Source organism: Mobula birostris, chromosome 3 (assembly GCF_030028105.1).
Source record: "Mobula birostris isolate sMobBir1 chromosome 3, sMobBir1.hap1, whole genome shotgun sequence".
NCBI lineage: Eukaryota > Metazoa > Chordata > Chondrichthyes > Myliobatiformes > Myliobatidae > Mobula > Mobula birostris.
In genome coordinates, this window is record NC_092372.1 from 145,858,322 (window position 1) to 145,883,850 (window position 25,529).

At 42.8% G+C, this 25,529-nt stretch overlaps 1 protein-coding gene across 4 annotated transcripts in view; it reads right to left on the reverse strand.

Annotated features, from left to right (window-relative positions):
• Window positions 1–25,529, reverse strand: part of LOC140195306 (glycoprotein-N-acetylgalactosamine 3-beta-galactosyltransferase 1-like) — a 205,853-nt gene that overhangs the window by 146,767 nt on the left and 33,557 nt on the right. The window lies entirely within an intron of this gene.

Here is a 25,529-nt window from a genome sequence, read left to right on the forward strand (position 1 = left end):
TTGCAGGATTCTGCTGAGAGTGGTGCAGACAGCCCAGCACATCTGTAGTTGTGAACTTCCCATAATTCAGGACATTTACAAAGTCAGATGTGTAAAAAGGACCCATAGGATCATTGGGGACCCGAATCACCCCAATCACAATCTACTCCAGCTGCTACCATCTGGGAAACAGTACCGCAGCATAAAAGCCAGGACCAACAGGCTCCAGGACAGCTTCTTTCACCAGGCCATAAGACCGATTAACTCCCGCTGATTTGATTGTATTTCTATGTTACATTGTTCTATTTATTATAAATTATTATAGATTACCGTGATTGCACATTGCACATTTATAACATAAACATAAGAGACATAACATAAAGATTTTTACTCCTCATGTATATGAAGGATGTAAGAAATAAAGTCAATTCTAATTCTAATTCTTCTAGTTAGCTGGTTATCACATGAACTTAGAAACATAAAAATATAGAAAACCTACAACACAATACAGGCCCTTCGGCCCACAAAGCTGTACTGAATATGTCCTTACCTTAGAAATTACCTAGGGTTACCCATAGCCCTCTATTTTTCTGAGCTCCATATCCCTGTCCAGGAGTCTCCTAAAAGATCCTATTGTATCCGCCTCCACTACTCTCACTGGCAGCCCATTCCACGCACTCACCACTCTCTGCGTAAAAAAACTTACCCCTGACATCTCCTATGTACCTACTTCCAAGCTCCTTAAAACTATGCCCTCTCGTGGTAGCCACTTCAGCCCTGGGGAAAATCCTCTGACTATCCACACGATCAATGCCTCTCATCATCTTATACACCTCTATCAGGTCACCTCTCATTCTCTGTCGCTCCAAGGAGAAAAGACCGAGTTTACTCAACCTATTCTCATAAGGCATGCTCCCCAATCCAGGCAACATCCTTGTAAATCTCCTCTGCACCCTTTCTATGGTTTCCACATCCTTCCTATAGTGAGGCGACCAGAACTGAGCACAGTACTCCAAGTGGGATCTGACTGCCCGGCCTGCTGTGTTCACCAGCAGCTTTGATGTGTGTCCTATATAGCTGCAACATTACTTCTCGGCTCCTAAACTCAATCCCATGATTGATGTCGGCCAATGCACCGTATGCCTTCTTAACCAAAGAGTCAACCTGCGCAGCTGCTTTGAGTGTCCTATGGACTCGGACCCCAAGATCCCTCTGATCGTCCACACTGCCAAGAGTCTTACCTTTAATACTATATTCTGTCATCTTATTTGACCTACCAAAATGAACCACCTCACACTTATCTGGGTTGATCTCCATCTGCCACTTCTCAGCCCAGTTTTGCATCCTATCAATGTCCCGCTGTAACCTCTGACAGCCCTCCACACTATCCACAACACCCCCAACCTGTGTGTGTGTTGGAGAATGTTTGACACCTTTTTCTTGAACGTTGCATGGATATTTGTTTGTGTTTCATTTGCACTGAGTTTTCAGGCAGAACTGTTCCGTACCATGAGTAAACAAAGTGAATTAGATTAGATTAGATTCAACTTTATTGTCATTGTGCCAAGTAAAGATACAAAGCCAATGAAATGCAATTAGCAACTGACCAGAAATGCAAAGAATAGTGTTATTTACAAAATAACTGTGAATAAAAAAGTGCTACAGCACACAAATATAAAAGTACTGAGACAGTACAATATGGATGCAATACTGCTTAGCGCTGTGATGAGAGGTTCAGCAGTGTCACAGCCTCAGGGAAGAAGCTCTTCCTGTGCCTGCTGGTGCAGGAGCGGAGGTTCCTGTAGCGCCTACCGGATGGGAGGAGAGTAAAAAGTCCATGGTTAGGGTGAGATACATCCCTGATAATGCTTTTCACCCTGCCCAGGCAGCATTTATGGTAGATGTTCTCAATGGTGGGCAATTGGGTGCCGATAATCCACTGGGCAGATTTCACCACCCGCTGGAGTGCTTTGCAGTCCGATATGGGACAATTGCCATACCACACTGAGATGCAGTTGGATTGAACTGAATTGAATTGACTATGTAACAATGAGATCCAACAATTATGTGCACGCTATTGGCCAATATATATGTAATAGGCCCTTTTCTTATTTTGTTTGTTATAGTTTAAAATATTTTGTTAATACAACTTTAATCTAAGTTTATAATGGTGTGAGCTGAATGATTGCTTCCTGGTGAATGGTAAATTTGTATGGGTGAGTCAGTATTCATACAAGTAACAGTCCTACTTTCCCTAAAAGGAACGTTCAAACTTTGATGTTTTGTGTTTACCTGAATCTATCCTAGATGTATTTATTTATTGGAAATGGCCTTTTCGTTGTTATTCCCCATGCATTGTAGAGTTATATTGTTCACAGTACTAGCTAATTCATTATGAGCCTATGGTGACACCGGTAACTCATAATTCGTGGGATATCTGATTCCATATTGCTGCTTCTGTAGAGACATCTTAGAAGTTGTATTTTACCTAAAGGGTACGCCAATCCATTCAATAGCACTTTCACACTTTTATCACAATTTTATCCAAAAGCAAAGTTCTGCAGAAGTCTTGGAATACTCAGGGGAGCAGTGTCAGAATTGTAGGTTAATGACTACCTTTCATGGTTTTATCTAACCTCACATTTTCAATGACTGGAGTCATCAGTCAAGAAGTGATGCAATCAGGAGATCATTAGCAATTTTCTTCTATTGGCATAAAGAAATAAACTGACTTTAAGAGATACTTGTAAAAGTTCAAAGGGATTTGAATAGTGTGAAATTTTTAAACAAATTTTAATAAGAAATTTGTTTAAAATAGTTTAAACCATAGGAAATTAATATATTAAATATGGAGAAATAAACAAATCACTGGAATTAACTTTTTCATTAAGTTTGTAAATCCATTCAAATGAATTTACACCAACGATCCTCAGAACGTAGCCACCAGCCATATAGTTCAATGCATTTGTCCTTTGTAGCTGGGCAATGAAAGCGGCTTTCAGTTTCACCAGTGCCTGATCTCCAGCTCATCTCTGACTTCTCATTTAACATATAATCATTAATAAAACAAATTAATAAAGTAAAATCCAAGATTCCAAGGACCAAGAATGGAGAGTTACAAAGCCTCTAATTTGAGTTATACAGAGCCATGATGCAGCAAATATTGTCAAGCATCTTTTTTTGAAAAGCTATAAGATGGAGTATTTATAAATGCATTTTAAAAATGTTGTGTGTCTTGAGAGTCCTGAATTTTTTCATTTATTTACTTATACTGTGCAGAATAGGTCCTTCCAGTCCTTGGAGCCACACCACCCAGCAACCCTCGATTTAACCCGAGCCTGACCATAAACCCACACGATCATGGGGAGAATATACAGACTCCTTACAGGCAGTGGTGAGGTTATTACATCTTATGTGCAGAAAATTTATCCTCTCTAAAACTGCCAGGCAGAGAAGCAAACTGTTTTTATTGTGGGAAGAAAATGTAAATACTAACGGTAATCTTCTCTCATTTGGAATTATGAAAGTCAACCTAAGCACATTCATAATGACGTACGCATTATTTCCACTTCGCTTGCTTAGATAATTCATGTTTGTGTAATAGTTGACTCACTTATTCACAAGTGTTTGTTGCAAATGAAAGACTTCTCTTTGTTGAGCAACATCCGGCCAATAGCTAATATGATAATCTTATTGGCAGACTGTAAATTTCATTCAAAACTTAAAGGAACTGCTCATTAAACCTGTACTGTGTAAATCTTCCACAAGAATGATGACTACATTAACTTCAGTGGAAGGGAGGAGCTGTACGGGACGTAAGTTTAATTGAGATTTCCCTGTTTTAATTAATTGAGCTAATCGAAATACTTTAAGCCTTTTAACTGTGTTCTTCCAATTTGTTTGCATTTTTTTTATTACATTAATTGAAAAGGCTATAAAGTTTTGGTAGTTTTGTGTGTTTTCAATTGCCAGGAAGATGGCACTTCGCATTCTTCAAAGAGAACCAGGAATCAGTTTTCACCAGCAAGTCATCACAAGACAAATAGGGAAAAGTGAGTGCTCAACAGGGACAGTCTGATTCTGCCACAATACCCCGAATTATTATTTAATTAATTGAAATTCATATTATATATTTTCACAACACCAAGTCGGCTATCTTGTTAGATGATAATCCAAATGGTAAAACGTAATCTACATACGTCCCAGCAGAAGGGAAAAGTGGGGGGCGGGAGAGAAGAGGCATGCTGTACTGAAAGGGGATTCAGTAGTTAGGGGACAGACAGGAGGTTTTATGGGTCAGAATGAGATTGATAGATAGATTATTGATCCCAAAGGAAATTACAGTGTCATGATAGGAGTACAAGTGCACAGATATAAATGATAGAAGAGAAGTAGAAGGAATAACAAATAAGTTACCACAAGCAGTCTAATGGGAGGGGGTCATCACTTTCTCGACTATAGGTTGACTCATTATACAGCCTAATGGCTGAGGATAAGAATGACCTCATTTGGCACTCTTTGGAGCAGCACAGTTGTCTTAGTCTATTACAAAAAGTGCTCCTCTGTTCAGCTAAGGTGGCATGCAGAGGGTGAGAAATATTGTTCAGAATTCCCACGATTTTCTGCAGGGTCCTTTGTTCTACCACAGCCTCCAGTCTGTCCAGTTTGACTCCTTTCCAATCAGTTAATTGAGCCTGTTGGCATCACCCATGTTGATGCCATTGCCCCAGCACAATACCGCATAGAACAGCGGTCCCCAAGCACCGGGCCGCGGACCGGTACCGGGCCGCAAAGCAGGTGCTACCAGGCCGCGAGGAAACGATATAATTTGATGATATGAGTCAGCTGCACCTTTCCTCATTCCCTGTCACGGTCACTGTTGAGCTTGAACACACGCGAGGTCATTACCCGCACGTCATCCATGTCAGCACGGGAAGGAGATCAACTCCTCGAGCTTGCAAATGACGACGGGCTGAAAAGTATGTTTGACATAACACCTCTGCCGGCATTCCGGATCAAAGTCAAGGCTGAATATCCTGAAATAGCCACGAAAGCACGGAAAATGTTGCTTCCATTTCCAACATACCTCTGCAATGAATGCAATGAAAACTAAATTGCGGAATAGACTGGACATAAGGAACCCCATGCGAGTATCGCTGTCTCCCATCATCCCTCGATAGGACCGTCTTGTTGGAGGAAAACAAGCCCAGGGCTCCCACTGATTCAGTGATATTGGTGTGTTGCAATGATTTTATATGTTCATACGGGAAAAATATGTGCTGTGTGTTTAATATCCAAACCTTACTTAAGATGTTAAGATGCTATTGACTTATATAACCATATAACCATATAACAATTACAGCACGGAAACAGGCAATCTCGGCCCCTCTAGTCCGTGCTGAATGCTACTCTCACCTCGTCCCACTGACCTGCACTCAGCCCATAACCCTCCATTCCTTTCCTGTCCATATATCTATCCAAGTTTTCTTTAAATGATAATATCGAACCTGCCTCTACCACTTCTACTTGAAGTTCGTTCAACACTTACTTCAAGCTCCCCTGTCCTCCCCTGATAATTGACTTATCACTATATTCATGCGAGGAAAATATGCACTGTGTTTAATATTAAATTCGCTAGATAACCTCTTTTAGAAATGAAATTGAGTGTATTAGCCACTTATCACCTATATTCCGGTCGTGATTAACACTCCCCCCACTCCCGAACAGAATCGTCAAAAGCAATTTGTAGGAAAAAATCGACACGTACATGCACGCACAAGTCACGCATGCGCACTGGTACCCGTGCAAGGCTTCATGGTCATTATAGTTTTTTTGGGGTAAACACAACTGCCACTGTTGTCCGTTGGCAACCCTACCCCCCCCCACCCCCCGGTCGGCCGGTCCGCAAGAATATTGTCAATAATAAACCGGTCCGCAGTGCAAACACGGTTGGGGACCCCTGGCATAGAAGACTGTACTAGTGACAACAGTCTGGTAGAACATATGAAGGAGAGGCCTGCGTACTCCAAAGGACCTCAGTCTCCTCAGGAAGTAGAGACAACTGTGGCCCTTCTTTTACACAACCTCTGTTTTGGTGCTTCACTCAATGGTATGTTGACTCCTGGGTACCAGAGTCCAGGACATCTCAAATGAAATCCTTAGCATCCTTAAGTAGGAGGGTGAACAACCAGAAGTCGTGGACATTAGGTATCAATGATATGGGTAGGATGAGTGACGAGGTTCTGCACAGGGAGTTTAGGAAGCTAGGTGCTAAGTTACGGGGCAGCATCCCCAGGGTGGTGATCTCAGGATGCTTCATGTGCCACATGCTAGTGAGACCAGAACTAGGAAGATTATAGAGTTTAATACCTGACTAAGGAGTTGGTGTAGGAGGGAGGGCATAAGACTTTTGGATTTTTGGGCTCTCTTCCAGAGAAGGTTGGACTTAGACAGAAAGATGGTTTGCACCTGAACTGGAGGGGACTAATATCCTCGCGGGAAGGTTTGTTAATTCAGCAAGGTGGGGTTTAAAATAGAGTTGGGGGATGGGGGAATACGAACAAGAGTCCCAGAACAGTTAGTGGAGAGGCTGTGGAGGCAGATGTTGCTTAGGTGAGGAAGGGTGGCATTACTAGTCAGGGAAAATGTCACGGCAAAGCTCCACCAGGACAGACTGGAGAACTCAACTAGTGAGGCATTATGGGTGGAACTGAGAAATAGGAACGGTATGACCATGTTAATTGAGCTATATTACAGACCACCAAAACAGTTCTAGGGACTTAGAGGAAGAAATTTGTAAAGAGAGCACAGACTGTTAAAAGAAACATAAGGTTGTTATAGTAGGTGATTTTAACTTTCCACATATTGACTAGGACTCCTGTACTGTAAAAGGACTAGATGGGATAGTTTGTCAAATGTGTTCAAGAAAGTTTCCTTCATCAGCATGTTGAAGTCCCAAAAAGACAGCATGTGTGATACTGGATCTGATATTAGGAAATGAGACAGGGCAGCTGGCAGAAGTTGTGTAGCGGAACACTTTACATCCAGTGACCATAATGATATTAGTTTCAAAGTAAATATGCCAAGAAATAGGTCTGGTCTGTGGGTTGTGATTCTAAATTGGAGAAAAGCCAGTTTTGATGGTATCATAAATGATCAAGCAAGTGTGGATAGGGATAGGTTGTTTTCTGGAAAAGGTGTGCTTGGAAAGTGGAAGGCCTTCAAAACTGAAATTTTGAGAGTACAAAGCTTGTATGTGCCTGTCAGAATAAAAAGTAAAAATAACAAGCGCAGCAAACCTTGGTTTTCAAGAGATACTGAGGCCCTGGTTAAGAGAAAAAAGGAGGTGCATAGCAGGTATAGGCAGGTAGAAACAAATGTGGTGCTTATGGGGTGCAAGAGAAAACTTAAGAAAGAAATCAGGAAGGCTAAATGAAGGCATGAAGTTGCACTAGTAGACAAGGTGAAGGAGAACCCTAAAAATTCTACAGGTATGCTAAGAGCAAAAGAATAATTGCTATGGACAAAATTGGTCCTGTGGAAGATCAGAATGGTAATCCATGTGTGGAGCCAAAACAGATGGGGGAGATCTTAAATGCATTCTTTGCATCTGTATTTGCTCAGGAGATGGACACAGAGTCTATGGAAGTGAGGCAAAGCATTATCAACTTCATGGACCCTGGACAGAATACAGAGGAGGATTGTTTGCTATTCTGAAGTAAGTCAGGGTGGACAAATCCCCAAGGCCTGACAAGGTGTTCTGTCATTCCCTACGAGATGCAAGTAAAGGAAAGTGCAGAAGCTAGCAAGGCCCTAGCAGAGATACTTAAAACATCCTTAGTGATAGGAGAGGTACCAGAGGATTGGAGGATAGCCAATGTTGTTCTATGGTTTAAGACAGGCTCTAATCATAAACCAGGAAATTATAGGTCGGTGAGTTGGACATCAGTTATGAGAAAGTAATTGGAAGGTATTTTAAGGGAACAGATACAGTATATGAGTATTTGGATAGACATACACTGATCAAGGATAGTCAGTGTGGCTTCATGTGTGGTAGGGCATGTCTAACCATTCTTATAGAGGTTTTCAAAGAAGTTACCAGGAAAGTGGATGAAGGCAAGGCAGTGGATGTTGTCTACGTGGACTTTTGGTAAGGCTTTTTAAAAAGGTCCTGTATGGGATGTTGGTCAAGAAGATTCATTCAAGATGAGGTAGTAAATTGGATGAGACATTCACTTTGTGGGAGAAGCCAGAGGGCGGTGGTAGATGGTTGCCTCTCCGACTGGAGGCCCGTGACTAGTGGTGTGGCACAGAGACTGGCACTGGGTCCATTGTTGTTTGTCATCTGTATCAACGATCTATATTAACTGGATCAGCAAATTTGTGGATGACACCAAGATTGGGGGTGTAGTGGACAGTGAGGAAGGCTATCATGGCTTGCAGAGGGACCTGCATCAGCTGGAAAAATAGGATGAAAAATGGTAGATGGAATTTAACATAGACAAGTATGAGGTTTTGCACATTGATAGGACCAGCCAAGCGAGGTCTTGCACGGTGAATGGTAGGGCACTGAGGATTGTGGTAGAACAAAGGGATCTGGCAACACAGGTACATAATTTGTTGAAAGTCACGTCACAGGTGGATAGATCATAAAGAAAGCATTGGCCTTCATAAATCAATGTATTGAGTACAGAAGATGCGATGTTATGTTAAAGTTGTTTAAGAAGTTTGGTGAGGCCTAATTTGGAGTATTGTGTGCAGTTTTGGCAACCTACCAGCAGGAAGCATATAAACGAGGTTGAAAGAGTGCAGAGAAACTTTACAGGGATATTGCCAGGTCTGGAGTTATAAGAAAATACAGAAAAAGTTAGGACTGTACTCTTTAGAACGTAGAAGATTGAGAGGAGATTTGATAGAGGCATACAAAATTATGAGGGTATAGATAGGGTAAATGCAAACAGGCTTTTTTCACTGAGGTTGTGTGGGACTACAACCAGAGGTCATGGGTTAAGGGTGAAAGGTGAAAAGTTTCAGGGAAACGTGATGCGAAATTTCTTCAATCAGAGGTTCGGGAAAGTGTGGAATAAGTTGCCAGCACAAGTGGTGCATGCGAGCTTGATTTCAACACTTAAGAGAAGTGTGGATAGGTACATGGACAGTGGGGATATGATCCGGGTGCAGGTTGTTGAGAGCAGGTAGCTTAAATGGTTTTGGTATAAATAGATGGGCTGAAGGGCCTGTTTCTGTGCTGTACTATTCTATGACAGACAGAGCAGATAGTGTAGTAAACTGTATCCTCACGTTATGTACTATGTGATAGCACATTTTATATGTTGTGGTTCAACCACAATCGTTAAGCAGTTTGCAACAAAGGATGTTTGATTAGACAATCTATCATACTGTCTGACTAACCAGCAATGTAGAATGTCAAATCCATCATTATACATGCTACATTAGTGATGCTTTTCTGGGATTGCTGCTGAGTAAACAACGAGACAGTAAGTGTGATGGAAAGTTCACCAGTCAGAACAGTAACGGTGACAGGGACTGAATGTGAGGGATATGTTAGTGAGCTGGAAAAGTATGGGAGATTGCAGCCATTTGATCCATACGGAACAGATGGGGATGCTTCTGACAGCAAATGATATTTGCTGAACTCCCAGTGGCAGTCACAGTGAAAAGGCCAGGTGTGAAAAGACGAAGGCTACAACTTAATGAGGACAGATGAATTGCTAATGAATTTTAAACCACACAGGCAAAATCCATTGCAACAATACTTTGAAAGCATTTAATTCCAGCACTTTGGTAGATTTTCATGAGTAACACATTAGCCAAAACAGATGGGGGAGATCTTAAATGCATTCTTTGCATTTGTATTTGCTCAGGAGATGGACACAGAGTCTATGGAAGTGAGGCAAAGCATTATCAACTTCATGGACCCTGGACAGAATACAGAAGAGAACAGATGAATTGCTAATGAATTTTAAACCACACAGGCAAAATCCATTGCAACAATACTTTGAAAGCATTTAAATCCAGCACTTTGGTAGATTTTCATGAGTAACACATTAGTACAGTCAAGGATGGAGCAGCCAATGGGTAAATATGCTGCTAGGTAAAGAAGAAGCTTTCATACTTTTTAAGCACTGTGGTCTGATTTGGGTGTGGATAGTTTGTCTTCTTTAGTGTTTGTCAGTCTTTGTCCAGCATCTGCAGAATCACTTGTGTTCATGATTTGATATTTGTGTATAGTTTTTTCATAAATTTCTATTGTATTTTTTAATAAATGCCTGCAAGAAAATGAATTCCAAGGTAGTATACAGTAGCATGGATAAACATAGATAATAAGTTTACTTTGAACTTTGGTATGTGTGAGAACTCAAGCAAAACCTGAAGTAGGGGCTTGCTTTCATGATTTGAAGTGATCAAGCAGATCGGTGCTGGAATCTTTGCATTTCTTATGTACATTGGCAATTTAGATAATAAGGTGTGATTGGTAAATGAGCAGGTAATAAGCAAAGTGATGCCATCCTTGATAGTCAGGAAGGCAACCAGGCTACTGAATGATATTGATCAGCTGTTACATTGGGCAGGGAAATGGCAGATGTAATTTAATTTGGATAAGTGTGTGAGGATGCATTATGGAGGCGTTAAGTAAGGGAAGTGCCTAGGGAGTATATACAAGTCCAAACTTCCCTGAAAGAATTGCATTGGTTTGTTATTGCCACAGGTACCGAGGTACAGCAAAAAGCTTACATATGAGATTCTGCAAATGCTGGAAATCTTGAGAAACACATACAAAATGTTGGAGCCGTTCTGCAAGTCAGGCAGCACTTGGTGCCAGAATGTGTGGCAAGACTTGAGAGCTGCCCCTAGGATATCCTCAGGCCTGTGGGTGTTAATGAAAAATGAACACTACCTCACTATTCAATTTTTGCCCCCTTTTTGCGCTACTTCCTTCCTTTAATTTTATATATAATGTATATTTCTTATTGTGATTTACAGTTTAAAAAATATTGTGTATGCAATGTACTGCTGCTGCAAAACAATGAATGTCATGACATATGCCAGTGATATTAAATCTGATTCTGAATCAACACATTTCACTGTATGCTTTGATGTACATGTGATGAATGATTCTGAATCTGTATAACAGACAGTCCTTCCATTTGAGGCAATGCCTTGCATATGTTATCATTTTTTGTTCCCCGTGCAGCCTGCTCTCTGATGCAGATTGGAGGAATCACTTCTTCAAGCACCTTCATTCCATCTGCCATAACAGTTAGGATCTCCTGGTGAGCATCTAATTCAATCCCACTTCCCATTCCACTCTGACACGAGCCCATGGCCTCCTGCACTGTCACGTTGAAGTCAGACGCAGATTGGAAGAGCAGGTATGGACCCGATGGCATGAACATCAAACTCCCTAAATTGCAGTAATTTCTCCTATCCCTGCAGCTCCATTACCCCGTCTCTTTCCCCTCCCCCACCCTCACAACCTGCCCATCACTTTCAACTTCTTCCCTATGGTTCCACACCTCCTTCTCCTTCCCTTAATCCATGTCCTACTGTCATTTCCTACTGGATTCCCTCTTCCTCAGCCCTTTGCCTCCCCCACCTATCAGCTCCCAGCTTCTCACATTATTCCTTTTTTCCCCTTCTCCTGCTCACCTATCACTGGCTACCATATCCGCGCGCACACCCCCCCCAACCTTTTACTCCAGCATCTGCTCCCTTCGGTCTAAGCTCAAAATGGTAGCAATTCATTTCCCTCCAGTGATGCAGCCTATGTGTGTTGATGCAAAGTGGTACAGTTACAGAGAAAGTTCAGTACAGTTAGACAATAAAGCTCAAGGCCATAACTACATAGACTGTGAGCCCATCCTATCATATGAGAGAACCATTTAGTAGTCTTCTAACAGCAGGGTGAAAGCTGTCCTTGAGCCTGGTGTTATGTGTTTTCATGCTTCCGCCTCTCCTGCCCACGGTGCAGGGTGGGTGAGCTCCTCCGTTATCCTGGCTGCTTTACTGAGGCAGCAAGAAGTATAGACAGAATCCACGACAGGGACACTGGGTTCTGTGATGTGTTGGGCTGTGTCCACAAATCTCTGCAGATCCTTCTGGTCGTGGCCGGAGCATGATGCATCCAGATAGGGTGCTTTCAATAGTGCATCAATAACAATTGATAAGAGTTGACAGAGGCATGCAAGATTACTTTAGCCTGTTGATGAAGTGGAGGCATTGGTGAGCTTTCATGACTGTGGCACCTGTGTTGTTGGATCAGGCTACAGGTGATCTTCTCTCCTAAGAACTGCCTCTTTTCCTCAGCACAACTGATGAAGACAGAAGCATATCTACTTCTCCCCTTCTTAAATGCAATGACTAGCCCCATTTTTTTTGTTATTGAGGGAAGGATTGTTGTCATGAAATGATATATTTAGGCTCTCTATCTCCTTCCTGCACTTCAACTCATTATCTGAGATACAGCTCACAATGGAGGCATCGACTGTGCACTTGCGGAAGGAGTTGAATCCTGGCTGACAGCCATGAATGTACAGGGAGAAGAGTAGTAGCCTAAAGAGTACCAGTGTTTACAATATTCATGGCAGAGGTGTTGTCGCCTGTCGCTACAGATCACAGGGCTCAGGAAGTCTCCGATCCAGTTGCAGAGTGTTAGCGTTGGTGGATAAAGACCATGAAGGAATGCAGGACATTTGCCTTCATTAGTTGGGGGGACACAGGATAGAAGGGCAAGGAGGTCTCAGTAAAACTTTATGAAACATTGTTTGGATCGCTGCTGGAGTATTGTTTGCAGCTCTGGTCACCATACAATAGGACGAGCATGCAGAGAAGATTAACTTGGGATGGACATTCAGCAATAAAGAGGGACTGAATAAACTGTGTTTGGTTTCTCTAGAGCCGTTGAGACTTGGGGGGGGGGGGAAAGGGGGGCATTGGCCTGAAAAAGGTGTACAGCATTACAAGAGGAATAAATATGTTAGAAAGTAAGAAACTCTATGCCCAGAGAGCATATGTGCAGCATAAAAGGTATCACAGGGAAGACAGTTTCAGTTAGAAACATAGAAACATAGAAACATAGAAAATAGGTGCAGGAGTAGGCCATTCGGCCCTTCGAGCCTGCACCGCCATTTATTATGATCATGGCTGATCATCCAACTCAGAACACCGCCCCAGCCTTCCCTCCATACCCCCTGACCCCCGTAGCCACAAGGGCCATATCTAACTCCCTCTTAAATATAGCCAATGAACTGGCCTCAACTGTTTCCTGTGGCAGAGAATTCCACAGATTCACCACTCTCTGTGTGAAGAAGTTTTTCCTAATCTCGGTCCTAAAAGGCTTCCCCTCTATCCTCAAACTGTGACCCCTCGTTCTGGACTTCCCCAACATCGGGAACAATCTTCCTACATCTAGCCTGTCCAATCCCTTAAGGATCTTATACGTTTCAATCAGATCCCCCCTCAATCTAGAAGATGGTTGAAATCTAGAACACACTGCCCAGGATAGAGGAAGGTACTCAATATATTTAGGAAGCATCTGAATGAACACCTGAATCACCAGGGCATTGTAGGCTATAGACCAAGAGGTTTGTGTAGATAGCTGACTGATGGTCAGAATAGACATCATGCATGAAGAGATAGCTTCTGTGCTGTGTGGCACTAAGAATCTGTGAAAACATCACCTCTATTCCCTTTCAAGTTTAAGAGAAACGAACAAAGAACCCAATAGTCATTCACTGCTTCATGGAACTGGCTTTATTTAGTCTGCAAAGTACACAATATAAAAATAAGCTTTTATAAAAGGTTTGACGAAAGAATGATGAATGATATTGGTGAAGGGGATCAATAGCTTATCGATGCACAGTGAGGGAGATGGGGGTTTAAGTAGACTGCAACCTGCTTAGAAAAAAATAATTGTTCGATTCAATGGTAAAGGCTCCCAATTCATAGCAGGTTAGGCAGTACTTATAGACACCGGACTGATGTAGGTTCTTGCAACTAAAACAAAGTGAGGTGTTTCATGTTTAATTAAATTTGTAACACATTTATTGAACTCCAAAATCTAAACAGAAAATCACGCTAAAAATCGTTACATAATACCATCATCATGTTAGACCAAACTCTTACAGTGAAACCCAACTCAATGTTGGTGGTTGTGGATATCGTACATTTCTCCCAATTACATTACTCTACACGGGCCCCTCCACCCCCTCACCTCCAAGAATTGACTAAAATGGGCACCATGAGCCTGAACAGAGCTCAAATGAGTCACCCGGCTCAGATCCTGTGTTCCATGGGTGGAGGAACAGCGGGTGCTCTGGCTCATCCGGAGGCGTGTTGGCACACTCATGATGGCAGCAGAATATTCTAAATCTTGGTTCACTGGGTTAAAGTAATCTATCGAAATAGATTCAGGTTTGCCCATCTTATCTATGATAAAAGTCTTTTCTCCCCATTCCAAAACACTATACGGGCCTTTGTAAAGGGGCCTAAGGAGGTGTTGGTGTGTATCATGGCAGATTAAAACAAACAAAGTGGAATGCAGGTCAACAGGAACCCAAGAGTGCTGTACACCATGATGGGAGGTAGGAATAGGCGAAAAGGAGTTGAATTTACTGAGGAAGGTGCAACGTTGTTGAGAGGCCAACCAGGTGGTCATGGCATCAGGGATGAAATCACCTGACACTCGTAATGGCCGACTTGCTCAATAGCTCTGGTATTGTCCTAGAGCATTGGGGTCACTAATGTAGGGTTTTGCAAATAAAGCATTTTATGTTTAAGAAAACCCATAACACATTTATTGAACTCCAAAACCTGAACATAAAATTGCACTAAAAATCTTTACATAATAACATAATCACATCAGACCAGCCTCTTACAGTGAAACCCCAACTCATTCTTCATTAGGACGGAGAGTGATATTCTTAATTCAGTAACAAAGGGTTAGTCCTGACGAAGGGTCTCGGCCTGAAACGTCGACTGTACCTCTTCCTAGAGATGCTGCCTGGCCTGCTCTATTCACCAGCAACTTTGATGTGTGTTTTCTGAACTTAAAGAAGGGTAACTTTGAAAGTATGAGACGTGAATTAGCTAAGATAGGCTGGCAAATGACACTTAAAGGATTGACGGTGGATATGCAATGGCAAGCATTTAAAGATCGCATGGATGAACTACAACAATTGTTCATCCCAGTTTGGCGAAAGAATAAACCAGGGAAGGTAGTGCACCCGTGGCTGATGAGGGAAATTGGGGATAGTATCAATTCCAAAGAAGAAACACACAAATTAGCCAGACAAAGTAGACACCTGAGGACTGGGAGAAACTCAGAGTCCAGCAGAGGAGGACAAATGGCTTAATTAAGAAAGGGAAAAAAGATTATGAGAGAAAGCTGGCAGGGAACATAAAAACTGACTGTAAAACTTTTATAGATATGTGAAAAGAAAAAGATTGGTTAAGACAAATGTAAGTCCCTTACAGTCAGAAACAGGTGAATTGATCATGGGGAACAAGGACATGGCAGACCAATTGAATAACTACTTTGATTCTGTCTTCACTAAGGAGGACATAAATAATCTTCCGGAAATAGTAGGGGACCAAGGGTCTAGTGAGGTGGAGGAACTGAGGGAAATACATGTTAGTAGGGAAGTGGTGTTAGGTAAATTGAAGGGATTAAAGGCAGATAAATCCCCAGGGCCAGATGGTCTGCATCCCAGAGTGCTTAACGAAGTGGCCCAAGAAATAATGGATGCATTAGTGATAATTTTTCAAAACTTTTTAGATTCTGGACTAGTTCCTGAGGATTGGAGGGTGGCTAATGTAACCCCGCTTTTTAAAAAAGGAGGGAGAGAGAAACTGGGGAATTATAGACCGGTAAGCCTGATATCAGTGGTGGGGAAAATGCTAGAGTCAGTTATCAAAGATGTGATAACAGCACATTTGGAAAGCGGTGAAATCATCGGACAAAGTCAGCATGGATTTGTGAAAGGAAAATCATGTCTGATGAATCTCATATAATTTTTTGAGGATGTAACTGGTAGAGTGGATAGGGGAGAACCAGTGGATGTGGTATATTTGGATTTTCAAAAGGCTTTTGACAAGGTCCCACACAGGAGATTAGTGTGCAAACTTAAAGCACAGGGTATTGGGGGTATGGTATTGATGTGGGTGGAGAATTGGTTGGCAGACAGGAAGCAAAGAGTGGGAATAAATGGGACCTTTTCAGAATGGCAGGCCGTGACTAGTGGGGTACTGCAAGGCTCAGTGCTGGGACCCCAGTTGTTTACAATATATATTAATGACTTAGACAAGGGGATTAAATGCAGCATCTCCATTTTGCAGATGACATGAAACTGGGTGGCAGTGTTAGCTGTGAGGAGGATGCTCAGAGGATGCAGGGTGACTTGGATGGGTTAGGTGAGTGGGCAAATTCATGGCAGATGCAATTTAATGTGGATAAATGTGAGGTTATCCACTTTGGTGGAAAGAACAGGAAAACAGATTATTATCTGACTGGTGGCCGATTAGGAAAAGGGGAGGTGCAACGAGACCTGGGTGTCATTGTACACCAGTCATTGAAAGTAGGCATGCAGGTACAGCAGGTGGTGAAAAAGGCGAATGGTATGCTGGGATTCATAGCAAGAGGATTCGAGTACAGGAGCAGGGAGGTACTACTGCAGTTGTACAAGGCCTTGGTGAGACCACACCTGGAGTATTATGTGCAATTCTGGTCCCCTAATCTGAGGAAAGACATTCTTGCCATAGAGGGAGTACAGAGAAGATTCACCAGATTGATTCCTGGGATGGCAGGACTTTCATATGAAGAAAGACTGGATCGACTAGGCTTATACTCGCTGGAATTTAGAAGATTGAGGGGGGAATCTGATTGCAATGTATAAAATTCTAAAGGGATTGGACTTGCTAGATGAAGGAAGGTTGTTCCCGATGTTGGGGAAGTCCAGAACGAGGGGTCACAGTTTGAGGATGAAGGGGAAGCCTTTTAGGACTGAGATGAGGATAAATTTCTTAACACAGAGAGTGGTGAATCTATGGAATTCTCTGCCACAGGAAACAGTTGAGGCCAATTCATTGGCTATATTTAAGAGGGAGTTAAATATGGCCCTTGTGGCTAAAGGGATCAGGGGGTATGGAGAGAAGGCAGGTATAGGGTTCTGAGTTGGATGATCAGCCATGATCATACTGAATGGCGGTGCAGGCTCGAAGGGCCGAATGGCCTACTCCTGCATCTATTTTCTATGTTTCTATGTTTCAATGTCGATGGTTGTGAATTATATACATTTCTCCCAATTATGTTACCCAACAACATCTAATGGACTATTCCGTCAAAACACGATTTTGCATCTTTTCACAGTCACTAATAGATCTGAATTATCTACAGTTTCAGTTCTGATGTTTAGGTGTCTAGCATTTGCAATATCACATTTTCATTTAAGTTTTTTTGATTTGATTGAGACAAGGTAAGACTGCTGCTGGTAGGAGCCTCTGTGAATCAGAGTTCACTTCACATCTACTAGGATCAGGTGTGAAATGCACAAGTGTTCTGATGAGGTATCCCATTCAGAGGGTATTTAACTGTTGCAAATTCAGAGATGGTAATCCAATCTCGCTGACTGCATGTTTTATTTGAGTATGGGTGATGCATTGCTATACTGGCTGGCATGTCTAATTAAAGGTTGTTGACCATGTATCTGCTGAGGAAAAAGTCACAATGCTCCTGAACTTAATCTACTCTTGCCTTAAGCAAATGATGTACTACCATGACTTACTTGCCAAAAATAAAGTAAATGTGACGGGTAAATCTTGATTAAATTTGAACCCCTGAAGCAAAGACATGAATAATTTTGGATCTGCTGATCTATCCATCCAGAGGTTTAGCTTTTGTTCTGTTCTTCAAAGATATAAAAGGTGGAAAGTTACTGTCCAGGACAAGGGAAAGACAAAAGAAAATGTTTGCTGCATTTAGGTTGTGTATTTAAAGGACTGCGGCTCTGTGGCAAATAAAAAGCGTAACAGCATCTCTTCCACCTCAAGCAACTGAAGAAGTTCAGCATGAGCCTCCAAATCTTCAAGACTTTCTACAGGGGCACCATTTAAATGGGGAAAGAATTCAAAGTTCTGAGATGCAACGGGACTTGGGAGTCCTCGTACAGGATTCCCTTAAAGTTAACCTCCAGGTTGAGTCGGTAGTGAAGAAGGCGAATGCAATGTTGGCATTCATTTCTAGAGGAATAGAGTATAGGAACAGGGATGTGATGCTGAGGCTCTATAAGGTGCTGGTGAGACCTCATTTGGAGTACTGTGGGCAGTTTTGGTCTCCTTATTTAAGAAAGGATGTGCTGACGTTGGAGAGGGCACAGAGAAGATTCACTACAATGATTCTGGGAATGAGAGGGTTAACATATGAGGAACGTTTGTCTGCTCTTGGACTGTATTCCTTGGAGTTCAGAAGAATGAGGGGAGACCTCATAGAAACATTTCGAATGTTAAAAGGCATGGACAGAGTGGATGTGGCAAAGTTGTTTCCCATGATGGGGGAGTCTAGTACGAGAGGGCATGACTTCAGGATTGAAGGGCGCCCTTTCAGAACAGAAATGCCAAAAAAAATTTGCAGTCAGAGGGTGGTGAATCTATGGAATTTGTTGTCACGGGCAGCAGTGGAGGCCAAGTCATTGGGTGTCTTTAAGGCAGAGATTGATAGGTATCTGAGTAGCCAGGGCATCAAAGGTTATGGTGAGAAGGCGGGGCAGTGGGACTAAATAGGATAAAATGGATCAGCTCATGATAAAATGGCCTACTTCTGCTCCTTTGTCTTATGGTCTTATGGTCATTGAGATCATACTGACTGGCTGTGTCACTGCCTGGCACGGGAACTGCACCAACTTTGATCGCTGGGCACTGCAGAGAATGGTACGGACAGCCCAGCACATCTGTGGATGTGAACGTCCCTCCAGTGAGAACATTTACAGCAGCAGGTGCATAAAGGAGGCCAGGAAGATCATCAGGCACACTAGTCACCCCAAACATAAACTGTTTCAGCTGCTTCCGTCTGGCAAACAATACTGCAGCATTAAAGCCAGGACCAACAGACTATGAGACAGCTTCTTTCTACAAGCAGTTAGACTTATAAATTCACATATCTGTACATTGCAACGTGTTGCACCTTCCCTAGAAGAGAGCACAATGATACAAAATTCTGACACCCTCCCTTCTTCACCAATTCCTCAGCCACGTGTTAAATCTTCCTACTTCTGGCCTCACTAGTACGTGGCATGGGTAGCAATCCTGAGATCATAACCCTGGAGATCCTGCCCTTTAACTTTGCACCTAACTCCCTGAACTCACTTGCAAAATCTTGTCACTCTCCCTACCTATGTCATTAGTACCTACATGGACCATGACTTATGGCAGTCACCTTCGTACTTAAGAATGCTTAGGACTCAAGTCAGACATATCCCGAACTCCGGCACATGGGAGGCAGCATACCATCTGGGAATCTCGGTCCTGTCCACAGAACCTCCTTTCTGCTCCCCTAACAAGTTTCCTATCACCACAGCTCACCTCTTCTACCCCCTTCCCTTCTGAGCCAGAGCCAGTCTCAGTGCTAGAGACATGACCACTTCTATCTGCTTGGTCATTGCCCCCAACAGTATCCAAAGTCTTATATCTCTTGAGGAGAACGTTCACAGGGTACTCTGCACTGGCTGTTTAACCTCTTTCCCCTTGTTGACTGTCACTCAGTCTCCTGTGTCCTGCACCTTGGGTGTAACTACTTCTCTATATGTCCAATATATCACCACCTCAGCCTCCCAGGATGACCCAGAGGTCATCCAGTTCCGGCTCTTTAACACAGAGTGTTAGAAGCTGCAGCTGGCTGCACAACTTGCAGGTGTTGTAGTCAGGGACACCGGAGGTCTCTCTGTCTTCCCACATCCCACAAAGGAGCTGTCAATTATCCTGACTGTCACCCCTACTGTTCTTACTGAATGAAAACAATAAATAAACTGGGAGAAAAAAAATCCCTTGCAGATTTTATTGTCTTCTCTCACTCAAGCCTCTCCTTGGTGAAACCTCAAAATCCCACCTTACACTGTCCACTCCAACAATGGCTGCTCTAACAAAGGCCTCTCCGCTTGCCCCACCTTATTTTAATTTGTTCTTGCCAATCAATCCCTATCACTGATTGGCCACTGCTCAAAACACCAAACTGCCATGAATCAATCCCTATCACTGATTGGCCACTGCTCAAAACACCAAACTGCCATGAATCAATCCCTATCGCTGATTGGCCACTGCTCAAAACACCAAACTGCCATGAATCAATCCCTTATGTACTTGCTTAAATTTTGCATTGAAGATTAAGGATGGCTTACCTCTGCAATAGGGGCAAAATGTTTGAATAACATCAAAACTGATGTTCCACCCTGGATTAAACTCATTTAAAACTGCATAGAATTATTTTCTTCCCTCCAGCAGTATGAAAACCAATTTTTCTACATGCCCTTAAAAAAGTCTAACTACATTCAGATATTGAGCAAATTATATACTTTAGTTCAAACACATCACTTGAGTTATGAAAGTGGAATGAAAAACATTGCATTCATTTGAGGCAGATTTGAGTGTGGAATATGGACTGGAGATCCCTACATGTAACCAAGTAGGCTAGAGGTCCAGGTATGATCTCCAGAAAGCCATCTCATGGGCAAAGTGGCAAATCTGGACTAAACTTACATCAACGAAGGATGTTTGGCAGCTTTGGTAGGACTTGAATGCTATCTCCTCTTACAAAGTGAAATCAAGCGATGTAGGCAATAGAGCTTTGCTTCCAGATTAGTTCAATACCTCACACCACCAGCATCCAGAAATTATTACTGTTCAATTATCAGGCTCTCAAACTGGAGGGGATAATTTCACTCAACTTCACTTGCTCCCATCACTGAATTGTTCCCACAAACTATGGACTCACTTTCAAGGTCTCTTCATTTCATGTTCTCGATATTTATTGCTTATTTATTTTTTACTGTCATTTTTTCTTTGAATTTGCACAGTTTGTTGTCTTTTGCACCATACTCGTTCGGCCGGTTGGGTGTGATCTGTCATTGATCATATTACTGTTTTTGGATTTATTGAGCAACAAAATAAATGTCAAGGTTGTATATTGTGATATAAGCTGTATGTACTTCAATGATAAATTTACGTTGAACTTTACAAAAGCAGTCGTAGACGAGGGTGCCCCACAAAATCAACGTCTTCCCCAAGCAGAAGCCCTGGATCAACCAAAAGACCCCCAGTCTGCTGAGAGCTAGGTCAATGGCATTTAGGTCTGGTGACTAAGCTAAATACAAGAGCCTCAGAAAGCTACCTCACGCACGAAGTGACAATTCCAGACCAAACATGAATCACTGAAGGATGTTCAACAGCTGCAGCAGGACTTGAGTGCAATCTCCTCCTGCAACGTCAAACCAAACGAGGCTCCACTCACAGATGAGCTCAATGCTTTTTATGCTTGCTTTAACCATCAAATCCTGAAGGGACCTTCACAACTCCCGCAGCACCCGATAATCCTCTGATTTCTGTCTGACACTGGCATAAGAGTATCCTACAGGAGGGTGAACCCATGGAAAGCATCTGGCCTAGATGGGGCACTTGGCCGAGTGCTTAAGACTTGTTCTGATCAACTGGCTGGAGTGTTTACCGATATCTTTAATCTCTCGGTACCCTCTGCATCAAGCAGGCTGCAATTATTTTGGTGCCTGTAAAGAACATGGTAACCTGCCTCAATGACGATTATCTAGCAGCACTTACATCCACTGTGATGAGGTGTTTTGAGGGGTTGGAGATGAAATGTGTCAACTCCTGACAGAGAAATGACTTGGATCCATTCCAATTTGGCTACTGTTACAACAGGTTAACAGCAGATGCTATTTCATTGGCTCTTCACTCAACCCTGGTGCATTTGGACTGCAATGATGCATATATCTGGATGCTCTTTGTTGACTACAGCTTGGCATTCAATACTATCATTCCCTCAAAACTAATCAATAGGCTTCAAGACAGAGGCCTCAACACCTCGTGCAACTGGATCCACGATTTCCTCACTTGCAGACCCCCGTCAGTTTTTATTTGCAATATCTCCTCCACAATCTCCATGAGCACAGATGAACCATAGGGCTGCATGCTTAGCCCCTGCTCTACGCGTTAGCTTCACACTTGTGACCATGAGGCCAAGCACAGCTCCAAAGCCATATTTAAATTTGCTGTTGACACCACTGTTGTTGGCCGAATCAAAGGTGGTGACAAATCAGTATACAGAACGGAGATTGAAAACCTGGCCGAATGGTGCCACAACAACAAATTCTCACTCAATGTCAGCAAGACCAAGGAGCTGATTATTGACTTTAGGAGGAAACCAGAAGTCCATGAGCCGGTCCTCATAGGGGGATCAGATGTGGAGAGGTCAGCATCGTAAAGTTCTTTGCTGCTAACACGTCTGAGGATCTATCCTGGGTCCATATGCAAGTACCATTATGAAGAAAGTATGATAGTGCCTCTACTTTCTTAAAAGTTAGCAAAGGCTCAGCCTGTCATCTAACATTTTGACAAACTTTTATAGATGTGGTGGAGAGTATACTGACTGGTTCTATCACAGCCTGGAATGGAAACACCAACACTACAAGTAGTAGTGGAAATGGCTCAGTCCATCATGCACCACTGAGCACATCTACACCCTACATGGGGTGTCGTTGCACGAGAACAGCATCCATCATCCAGGTCATGATCTCTTCTTGCTGCTGCCATCAGGAAAATGGTACAGAAGCCTCAGGATCCACACCACTGTTTACGAACAGTTAAAAGTCCTCAACCATCAGGCTCTTGAACGAGAGGGGATAACTTCACTCGCCCCATCACTGAACTGCTCCCACAACCTATGGACTCTCATTTCATTTTCTTGATATGCATTGCTTATTTATTTATTATTATTTTCTTTTTGTATTTGCAATTTCTCATCTTTTGCACAATGGTTGGTTGTCCATCCCGATAGGTGTGGTCTTTCAGTGAATCTATAGTGTTTTTTGTATTTACTGTGAATTCACACAAGAAAATTAATCTCACGGGTGCATATGGTGACATATGTACTTTGGTAATAAATTTACTTTGAACTTTGAGTTTAGGCTACAATATAATCAACAATAAAATAAAGAGGTGGCCCCAGAGATAATACTGAGCATTCCTGGAACAATGTACAAGGTCAAGGGTAAAAGGGTCAGAGTAGGAGTGAAATAGAGAATGCGACAGTAGCTTATAGTCCTGCTTGCATACTAAGTGTTCTGTATAATGATCACCAAGTCAGTGTTTGGTTTGCACACTGGAGAGGAGAATACAACCTTAATATTTCAGCTTTCTACTCAGTGACTTCAGCACGTGGGAAATCAAGGATACTTTCAGTGTCCCTGACAACTACGTGTGCAGGAAATGTGTCCAGCTGCTGCTTCTGGCAGACTGCATCGAGCAGCTGGAGCTGCAATTGGATTCATACTGGAGCATCCGCGATGCTGAGGAAGTCATGACTAGCACGTTCAGTGAGTTGGCCACACCGCAGGTAAAGGCTACACAGGCAGAAAGGGAATGGGTGGCCACTAGACAGTGTAGCAGTAGGCAGGTAGTGCAGGAGTCCCCTGAGGTCATCTCCCTCCTAAACAGATTTACTGTTTTGGATACTGTTTGGGGGAGATGTCTCATCAGGGGAAGGCAGCAGCAGCCGAGTTTATGGCACCATGGGTGGCTCTGTGGCACAGGAGGGAAGGAAAAGGAGTGGGAGGTCTATAGTGATAGGGGATTCGATTGTAAGGGGAATAGACAGGCGTTTCTGCGACCGCAAACGAGACTCCAGGACGGTATGTTGCCTCCCTGGTGTAAGGGTCAAGGATGTCTCTGAGCGGCTGCAGGACATTCTGGAGTGGGAGGGTGAACAGCCAGTGGTCGTGGTGCACATAGGTACCAACGATATGGGTAAAAAACGGGATGAGGTCCTACAAGGTGAATTTAGGGAGTTAGGAGATAAACTAAAAAGTAGGACCACAAAGGTAATAATCTCTGGATTCCTACCAGTGCCACGTGCTAGTCAGAGTAGAAATAGGAGGATATATCAGATGAATACGTGGCTTGAAAAATGGTGCAAGGGGGAGGGATTCAAATTTCTGGGGCATTGGAACCAGATCTGGAGGAGGTAGGACCAGTACAAACAGGACGGTCTGCACCTGGGCTGGACTGGAACCAATGTCCTAGGGGGAGCGTTTCCTACTGTTGTTCAGGAGGATTTAAACTAATGTGGCAGGAGGATGGGAACAAGTGCAGAGAGAGAGGGGTGTAAAACGAGGATAGAAGCAAAAAGTAGTAAGGTGAAAAGTAAAGGTAGCAGGCAGGCAAATCCAGGGCAAAAATCAAAAAGGGCCACTTTTCAACATAATTGTATAAGGGCTAAGAGTGTTGTAAAAGCAAGCCTGAAGGCTTTGTGTGTCAATGAAAGGAGCATTCGTAACAAGGTGGATGAATTGAATGTGCAGTTAGTTATTAATGAATATGATATAGTTGGGATCACAGAGACATGGCTCCAGGGTGACCAAGGATGGGAGCTCAACATTCAGGGATATTCAATATTCAGGAGGGGTAGACATGAAAGATAAGGAGGTGGGGTAGCATTGCTGGTTAGAGAGGAGATTAACGCAATAGAAAGGAAGGACATTAGCCTGGAGGATATGGAATCGATATGGGTAGAGCTGCATAACACTAAGGGGCAGAAAACGCTGGTGGGAGTTGTGTACAGGCCACCTAACAGTAGTAGTGAGGTTGGGGATGGCATTAAACAGGAAATTAGAAATGTGTGCAATAAAGGAACAGCAGTTATAATGGGTGACTTCAATCTACATATAGATTGGGTGAACCAAATTGGTAAAGGTGCTGAGGAAGATTTCTTGGAATGTATGCCGGATGGTTTTCTGAACCAATATGCTGAGGAACCAACCAGACAGCTGGCTATTCTAGACTGGGTATTAAGCAATGAGGAAGGGTTAATTAGCAATCTTGTCGTGAGAGGCCCCTTGGGTGAGAGTGACCTTAATATGGTGGATTCATTAAGATGGAGAGTGATATAGTTAATTCAGAAAAAAAGGTTCTGAACTTAAAGAAGGGTAACTATGAAGGTATGAGACGTGAATTAGCTAAGATAGACTGGCAAATGAAAAAAGGATTGACGGTGGATATGCAATGGCGAGCATTTAAAGATCACATAGATGAACTACAACAATTGTTCATCCCAGTTTGGCGAAAGAATAAACCAGGGAAGGTAGTGCACCCGTGGCTGATGAGGGAAATTAGGGATAGTGTCAATTCCAAAGAAGAAACATACAAATTAGCCAGGAAAAGCGACACACCTGAGGACTGGGAGAAATTCAGAGTCCAGCAGAGGAGGACAAAGGGCTTAATTAAGAAAGGGAAGAAAGATTATGAAAGGAAGCTGG